We start from the raw sequence: 9470 nt of genomic DNA, 5'->3' as shown, positions 1-9470 counted from the left end.
GAGTCCCGGGAGGTTAATGGCACAGTAGAGAGAGCACAGGAAATGATGGGACAAAGGGATCAGGAAATGTTTCTACACAGACTTTCCCACATAAGCACCAAGGCCCAATGTACTCCAACTGCTTGGCCATGTCTCTGACGTTAAAGACTGCTAAAGAGTATCAAAAGAGGGCAGCCAGATCTGATCCTCCTTGACCCCAATTTGCCGCACCTGCAGAAAGCCAAACGCTGGGAGTTTACGGCTGTTTAATTGGAGGGAAAACAGCCCTGTGAACTGCTGGCAGCCGCCTTCATTCAGATCTGTTACAAATTACCGCTAAATAGAGGAACCTTTTTCATTTTCCCCACACATGTGCTTACAACCCCGCGATGACATCATGGCACTCTAGCCGTGCAGACGGTGGTGGAAGCGAAACCGCACTGAAATTGAGTTGCCTGAGCTAATTTAGAGAAAAGTAAAAGGCTGTTCTCTGGTTACTTTAAGCAGCACATTTGATATGAAAGGGGAAGCTTTGAAGGAGAGGCCCGTCGGCGGCAGTCTCTTATTATCTGGACACGCACTGACCCGTGAGTGTGTGTGTGTGTGTGTGTTTCGACAGAAGCGCCAGGAGACTTTCTCACCTACTCTGGCGTGAGTCAGGCTGCTTTCCCGTGTATGAGAGTTTGTTTTTCTGTGATGTTTTTTCAGCATGTGGTTGATGATGCAGTTTTGGCCGTTTAAGAGCCTCGTCTAACCAAAAAAGTCCTGTAAAGATACAAGCCGCAGCAGATATTAGCTGTCAAACTAAACAAATCTTAGTGGTTTTAAAACCCGTGACATTTATTGACTAATTTAGTTGAAATACTCAACATATTCTTAAAGAGACAACCAAAAGTCATTTTTACTCACTCGTTTGTCGTTCATAACTTGTTTGACTTTTATTTAAAAAAAAAAAACATTTTCTGTAGCACTGGATTATATTTACTTTCAGCCTCAAAAGGCATTTTAGTGAAAATGTTGTTGCCTATAAACCCTACAGTATATTGTGTTTTCATGGGAATTCATAAGACAAGCTTTATAAGAAAATCTATTTCCACCACAGAAAAAAAAACTAATTGTCTCACAATTTTGACATTATTTATGAAAAGTCAGAATTAAATTCTAAAGGGAAGTAATTGTGAGATGTAAAATCAGAATTGTGAAGAAAAAAGTTTACATTTCGTAATTCTGTGTTTGTGTTGGAAAAGGTCATTTTTTTACATGCAACTGTATAAATTATTAGTAGCGAGACTGACGGTGCATTTCCAAAACGCTTTACAGAAACCTCAGATTATCCTATTCAGTCTGAATTAAATTTCTTATGTAAATGCAACAACTTTTTTTTTAATCAAATTCCAAAATATTTGGCAATGTGATGCATTTGTTTACATTTATCAAATGTGAGTATACTGTAAAATATAATATATATATATATATATATATATATATATATATATATATATATATATATATATATGATCAGTAAGTTATGGCATCTTTTGTTTCACAGTCAACTCAGGGGTCACCGAACTTGATCCTGGAGGGGCCGGTGTCCTGCAGAGATTAACTCCAGCTTGTCTCAACACACCTGCCTGGACGAGCTTTAAGTATACCTCGTAAGTGCTTGATTAGCTGCGTCAGGTGTGTTAAATTAGAGTTGGAGCTAAACTCTGCAGGACACCAGCCCTCCACAGAAACTCATCAAATTAAGTAAGTTATATGAAATTCAACACAATTTAAGTCCGTTTTAAATTTAAGTCGATTATACTTACATTTTGAAAATTGAAATAGGTGGCCATTTTTTATGTTTATTTTCGACTAATTTGAGTTTATGACTGCAAATTAGACAAATTAGATTGCAATGTTTAGGGTTCGTATTAAAACTTTGAGAATCTGAAGTTGGACTAGACGAAAGATGAAAACATACTGCCATGAACATTTTCTTTTGGTGTTGCAGAAAATAAATGTTGAGTTACAAAGCACCACTAAAACCAACTAAGTTTCGTTGAATAATCAAAGAAACATCTTTTACAAAATATCATCTTTTGTGTTCCTCAGAAGAAAGAAGGACTTTTGAGTTTTGGAATGACATGACGGTGAATAAATTATGGGCGAATTTTCATTTTTGGGTGAACTATCCCTTTAAGCGAGTATAATGTTATGCGCAGTCTGTTGTGTACTTAACCTGTAGTGTTGAAGTTCACTGAGGTAATTTGGCTTGTAATTTGAGGTTTGTGAAATTCTCCACACAGGGTTCGTAGATTATGATGGAGAGGCCATCCGCGATAATTGACCATCATTAGCGTTTAGTCCCACATTCAGCCCCGCTGTTCTGTTTCTGTGCTGTTTTAAATGCAGAAAGGTCATACAGTAGTTTAACGCGACTTACAATAGCGTTTGTGGGCCTGGCTGAGATTACACATATCCCATGATTCCCCGGCACAGAATTCTCCTCCAAACAGCACTTGTGGGAGTTTTCATGTGGAGGTTTAAGGATGTTGTACGGATTAATAACTCCTTTTTTAGGTCGTACCTTAAACACTCGGCTCTGCCGTGTGGGTTTGTCAGGGATATGTTGAAGTATAAGCCAGCGGGCGATAAAAATGCCTCTGTGCCCACGTCCTGGCTCTTGCTGCCTTTTTCGGCACCGATTCTTCTGTAAATTGACATCGGCATCTCTCTGAAAACAGGATGTGGGGAGCGAGTTAAGCAGCAGACGGATGACCAGCGCTGGCCCGGCTCCTGTTACCCTGTTTTCTACTCTGTCAGCCTGCTGCTTCACTTATGACGGTCAGCCCGCCTGCAGGGACTGTTATGAAATCGAGCGTGTCTGTCTGTCACAGGCTCTGTGTGTGTGTGTGTGTGTGTGTGTGTGTGTGTGTGTGTGTGTGTGTGTGTGTGTGTGTGTCTGTCTGTCTGTAGGCCTTAGTTCGAAACTAAGCTGGACTGTTTCAAAAGAGAATCGATACAAACAAAACCAACAGTTTGAATCTTTAAAAGTAAAAAGCTTGTATATAGTTCAATATTTCACTTGTTTTCTTTTAGCTTAATACACGCAAGCGTCACTGCTCATTTACAATCGCACATTGCTGTTCTCTAAAAGTTCGAGAATTTGGCGAAATTTAAATAATGACCGTGTTTTGGTTCTTTTTACACATCTCTTCCTCTTTGCTAGTCTAGTTAAGGCACAGCATAAACATGAATTATCATTAGAGGTGCAAAAACGTCTCCTTTTTCTATGTCTATCTGCTACAAAAAAAAAAAAAAAATTCCCAAAGGGACTTACAAATGGGGAATACATAAAGCGGTTAATCTTAAAAAGGCAATCGGGTGCTGTTCAAATAGTACAAACTGGAAAGGAAAAGGACTAAATAAAGGAAGTGGATGGAAGTGGGCGGGTGCTGAGCCCGTGGATGATCTATAGGCAAGCATTAGCGTCTTGAGTTTGATGCGAGGTGCAACTGGGGGACAGTGCAGGGCGATAAAGAGAGGTGTAACACGGGCTCGTTGAAGACCAATCGTGATGCTGCATTCTGGATCATTTGTAGAGGTTCGATTGTGCTTGCAGGAAGTCCAGCCAGAAGAGCTTTGCAGTAAATTACAAACAAGGGCCTGGACGAGAAGTCGTGCAGCATGCTGTGTCTGAATCTTTCTCATGTTGTGTATCTGCACTCCTGTATGGTTGGTCTGTTTTCTACAAAAAAATCAGCGTTATGAATGGTCATTTTGCTTATTAATCAAATTCTCTGCAAGGGGATATAAACTGCTGCGTTTGATGGTATCTTCTGTGAATACACAGATTAGACGTTTAATACATATACACTAATAATTGAATACATAGGCATTTAATACATATACACTAATAATCAAATAGAATATTTACCAATAAATATGCCATATAAATTTAAAAATACCATATTTATTCAACTAGACATTTAGGTTTAGATTTCACTAAGCTTAATAACGTTTTTTTTCTATAGGTCAAATTTATTTTAATTTTACAGTAGGTATATTTGGGCTTTGGGATTTGAACAAAACTAAATCGAAGTGTTGCCTTTTCATGCTAATCGTGAATCTTTGCACAAAAAAGAAAAAGAAAAAAAAATCTCACTTATCCTTTTCTCCATGATGATCAGCTTTCTGCTCCAGTCTTCTTCAGTTGTTGCGAGACCCATTGATTTATTCCCCCAAAAACCTTCCTGCTCCGGCCCAGGGCTAATCCCCACCCCAGCTGTGGGGTCCCACCTGGGTCATAAATCTGAGCCCCTAAATCCTTACCTGGACAGTGTTCAGAAAGTGCATTCCCTGCAGGAAGCTGGGGGTGTTTGTTGCCGAGATGAGGTGGACCGAGCAACGCGAGCCATAAGCTGGCCTAAGTGGTTTGCACCAGTGCAAATCCATGCATTTCTCCGTTGCACACTACATCACTCGCATTCAGACGGGAAGCATTAGGCAAGTGTTCCTTAGCTATTATTTTTTCTTTTCCGGGCTTGTTGATCAAGATGATGAAGCAATGTATTTTCATGTAACACTGCATTGTGGGTAACAGGCCTCGTCCCACAGGGTTAAGTGGTATTCCCTCATCCTGCGATGTTGTGATTCTTAATGTACTATGTGAAGGGTTTCGGAAGCGTTTTTACAGCGTCTATGCTCTGTTTGTTTGTTTTCCTGCTGTACTCAACTGATGGATTTTGACCTGCAAAAAAAAAAATGGAAACACTTTTCACTTAGAAATTGCTGGTGCATTTCACGAACAATTACAAAGAAACAGCCAGTAATGTTTAAGCGTTAAATTTTTAATTAAAAAACTAAAATTGTGGTTACTTGTAAAATGTACTCCAATAATCTTCAAACTTCAAAAAAAGTGTAAAAGTGGGTCACAGACAGCGGGAAAAACAACAGCGCTGAATGCAAATAATAAAATGTAACTAACCGTGTAGGCAGTTTTATAAGGAAGGGCAAAGCGACATTTCCCATACAGTATCTTGGATTACTGGCATCGAAAGTCGTGCGTCCAAGGCTATTCTTGTTCAGGCGATGCCAAAGTTATGGGTTCGATTCCCAGTCAGTGCATAAACCGATGAAATCTGTACTTTGAATCAAAGGTAAGTCTGTTTGTATAACGTGGCTGCCAAATGCATAAATGTAAAGTCAGAAACCATTAACAAAACTACACAAAGTTCAAGAAAATATGACCCAGACTACATTAAACGCAGGTTAAAATGGTTTGGCGACCGCATTGTGTTCTTGCCTAGTGAATTACTGGCTGCTGAAAGCGTGAAACTATTGAAATTCAAGAGACATTTAGAAACCAAAATGGTCTAATGTTTTTGCATAATTTCGCATATTATTGTCATTCTTACTATTAATGCGTCGGCGTTTGATTTGAGTGCATTTAAGTTCTTTCTAACAGTCGGTTACTGTTTTCTGATCTGCATCCTGAAGCAAAACTAGCTGGTCTCTCTTACAGGCGGAGAAATGGTTGTGTCAATCACAGATTACAGCTTGCAGGACCTGAGGCGGGCTGTTGAAAATGAACCGTGGTGTTTGCTGGACCGCGGCTCTCTGGCCGGTAAGAAAATAAGTTAATGGGTGCTTTGAGCTTCGAAGCAGGGTACGGTCAGACCCCCTAAAGGCAGCAGCGCTAGAAGACGGTTGGCAGGACTGGCTGTCTGTTGTACATTAACCGGATTTCATTTCAGACGGGCCTGTAATTATGCTGCTGATGGGGGAAAACGCTTGCTTGTGTTCTGACATGATAAAAGAGAGTAAAGGGGCAGAACTTGAGCGTCATAATGGCCACGTAGCCTACACACGGCAGAGGTTTTGGAGTGGCAACTGCATTTAAAGCTACTGTATGTCGTTTTGTGTATTTTAGTGACTTTGGAGTCACTGGGGTTATTACAGTGGATAGCTGTACATGTGCATTTGTTGCTGCTGTATAGCAGTCCGCTCTTTTTGCCGAGTTTGTTACTCGCTCACCAGAACAGACATTTGTGGGGAGCGCCGGAAAGAAACTGAAGCCGTTTGCCTTATTAGATGTGTGTGTAATTAGAACGATTTCAAAACTGATATTTAAGGTTTAAGGAACACGCCACTATTTTTGAAAATAGGCTCACTGTCCAAACTCAACTGTTTAACTCTATGGGACTTGGAAAATGAGCCTAGTTTCAAAAATAGTGGTGTGTCCTTTTAAAAGACAAACGTATACGCCTTTGCTTTAAATTTTGGGAAATAATACATTCTAAGTAAAAAATACAAATATCGTCTGAAGTAGTGAAGAATATACTATATAATAGTAAGGTAGCATTATTGAAGTTAATTCATTGTATAAAAATGTGCAAAATTGAACTCATAAAAATACAAAATTAAAATACAAATTAGCTTAAAATGAATTAAAATAATAAAAAAATATTAATAGACAAAAGCATCAAAAACTTAAGCTGAAATGTAAATGAAAACGAAAATAAAATCAAAAAACAATATAAAATCGAATTCATAATATTACTTAAATATTTGAATAGTATAGAAGTAATATCAAAATAACACTAACGTGATTTGGTTTTAAGTAGTTGTCACTTGAGCATATATGTATAACTCGATCTGTGCGCATATAGCCAATGTGTGTGTTCTAAGTGCCACATCATCAAACTTCCTATTGGACAATGGAGAAATAATAACCCTATTAGATCATGACTTGGACTTTTTTCACATCTGTGAAGTCCTTGTTTGACCTCACAGGATCTTTAGATTACAGTTTATCCCTTCAGCTGAGTGGATGTAACTGCATAATGACAGCCCCCCCTCACTGCTGATGAGGCCAGCTCGCTCACAATTAGCCCCATCTCCACCATCTCAAGAATTCATCTGAAAGCTTCTCCATTCATTCGCTTTATCCCTTCATTAGGTCACCGTCCAGCGTACGTTTTTCCTCAGGAATGATGTGAGGCGATTCCAGAATTCCAGCTTCCATTTCTCCTAAAACAAACAAAATACATGTGTTCTCCATTATAGAGGCACTGGTGAAAAGTTCACTCGTATCAGTGTTTATTATAATGTCTGTACGAAACAACAATTTTAGTGTTAATTCACTCGCAGTGGAAATGCATGTTTGTTTCTTCTTTGTTTCTTGGAAATATCACTTTTTATATCACTGCAGTGAATGGGTGCCGCCAGAATCCAAACACGACACTATCCATCCATTAACCCAATTTTAAGATGTTTCAGTAGACGTAAACATGGCCGGATTGTTGTTTTCAAACCTTTAAAGAAACCAGAAACACATTTTGCCATTATAAAATGCACAATTAATAGCACGTTTCCTATCTTCTAGTGCAAATGAAGGAACCGCCAAACCTCAGTCTCTCACACTCCTGCTCCCACGGCTCAAAAGTTGAGAACAATCAATTTGACACAAAAAATGAGCAAGCAAAATCTTAACAATTATATCAATTTACTGCGGTCGTAAACTTTAGTGGAAATGTAAAACCTGATGTATGTCTGAACCAAATACAATTCATATTGAATGCAATCAATCTGGCCACCTTAAGAGAGCCATGAGGCTTTGCTGAAATGAGTCGTGGCCTCCGGAGGGCTCTTAAAATCGAGTATCACACTTAAGGTGGTCCAGTTCAAGGCAGCATGCTAAATGGGAGGCAGATGCTTGTGTGCCGTGAGCGCTGGCTCGTTCCCATTCAATGCTTTAGGATACAAATGTGAATCAAAATCTGTCCTGCCGAAGCGGATGATGTTGAGATGCTCACAGATTCACTTCCTTTAGACTCCTGAGAGACGCTCGCTTTGTAGTCTCTTAGAATCCAGGTCAGTATCAGTTTAGTCTTTTTTTTATTATATATAAATACTCTTATATTCAATCATCTGTGTAATGTATTAAATACTTTTTCAATTATATATTCTTTCATTATTTTTATTATTTAATTAATCGTGGGTATATGAGAAAAAATGTCTCTCTAGAAAACAATATTATCATTTATATATTCTATTTTTTTTTATATATATAGATTTTTTTTTAAGTATTTTTTTAAATAAATGTTGCTAATATAGTACTATTCATCTGTTACAATAATTTCAATATATCATTCATATTTTATTTATATTTTATTATTATTTGCATTTTGGGGGGGTAATAAGAAATTGAATGGGGGAAAAAAAAAGGATCTTGTTTCTTTTATTTTAAGGTAAAATAGGATGTTTCTGACAAGTTTAGTGCAATTACTGTTTAGATATTTTTATATCGTATTATTTATTAATAGTTAGTTGGCGTATCAATGTGTCCTATGGTGTGACACTAAAAATGTATATGAAAAGGCTGAGAATAAACCTCTTCCATTGCTATTCATAGCTCTACGAATGAAGATACATTTTCTCACGTTATTTGCATTTGAAGTTTTTTTCCCCTAATTTTTACTACTTCACACCAAAGGACACAGTCCGATTTTTTTTATTTGTAAGTTCACCGGGGTCAAATGCAATGTGACCGGCTTGTGTTCCTGCTCCTCAGACAGGCTCAGACGACCTTGGCCGGTCCCGCGTTTGACTGACTGCATTAGGCCGTGTTTTGTTCCGAGACTGAAAGGGATACCGGGCCGACGGCGGCCTCTCGATCCCGCTGAAGGATCAGGTAGCGTTTAACAGCGGAAGCGCGAAAGCCGCAGATTCCACAGCGCCACTCAACGTGTCACGGACGGCACTACTGGGCTCAATCACTTCGACCGGTCTCATGTTCGCCCGCACGCTGACACTCCCGGTGCTGTTGACGCCCCTCGATCCGTCTTCATCGGCCAGAGGAGCTCGTGACCCTCCGGGTGGGGCGGCCCAGGTAGCGCGACATCACAGCTCTTTAAAAGGCGGTTCGTGGGAAAAATGGGCAGAAACTTTCATTTTGACAAAGCGCTAAACTGTGACGCGCACTGATGCACATGTGCTTTTGATTCCTCCTCCCACGTTAATGGCAAACGTCAACCTGAAGTAATAACCCCCGTCTATGCGACTCGATGGAAACGTTTGTTGTCGAATAATGAAATTCACCTCCGTACATCTTAAACATATTTATTAAAATGAGTTATGTCAATGATTAATCACATACAGAGTTCTGTGTGTATTTATTATGCATATATAGACGCATATATAGTATGTTTACGTCTATATTTATATTCATATAATTTATATTATAAATGTATTTAATATATAAACACGTTTTTATGAAATATGTACATTCATGTGTGTATTTATATGTACATATTAAATATACACAGCACATATACAGTACATATATTATGTAAACAAAAACTTATTCTGGATGTGATTAATCACAATTAATCATTTGACATTAATATAGGCCTAATTCTAAAGAATTCTAAATGTTTCATTTTAAATTTTACAGTAATATATACTCTATATCACAATATTAACCTACTTTTATTTAATATATA

General features: G+C 38.4%; 1 long non-coding RNA gene across 3 annotated transcripts; it reads left to right on the top strand.

Moving 5' to 3' along the window:
• The first annotated feature begins 303 nt into the window (after nt 1-303).
• LOC122324145 lies at nt 304-9121 on the top strand. 3 transcript variants are annotated; one of them, XR_006247107.1, is made up of 4 exons: nt 304-566; nt 2709-2808; nt 5489-5590; nt 8540-9121. It is a non-coding gene; the product is annotated as an uncharacterized LOC122324145 (long non-coding RNA). The 3 variants fall into 3 exon arrangements; XR_006247106.1 differs by having other exon boundaries at nt 304-630; XR_006247108.1 differs by lacking the exon at nt 304-566 and adding an exon at nt 1684-1728.
• The last annotated feature ends 349 nt before the right edge of the window (nt 9122-9470 follow it).

This window comes from Puntigrus tetrazona, chromosome 19 (assembly GCF_018831695.1).
Source record: "Puntigrus tetrazona isolate hp1 chromosome 19, ASM1883169v1, whole genome shotgun sequence".
Classification (NCBI taxonomy): Eukaryota; Metazoa; Chordata; class Actinopteri; order Cypriniformes; family Cyprinidae; genus Puntigrus; species Puntigrus tetrazona.
Note: the sequence above shows the minus strand (reverse complement) of the source record. Positions and strands in the feature narration are given on the sequence as shown.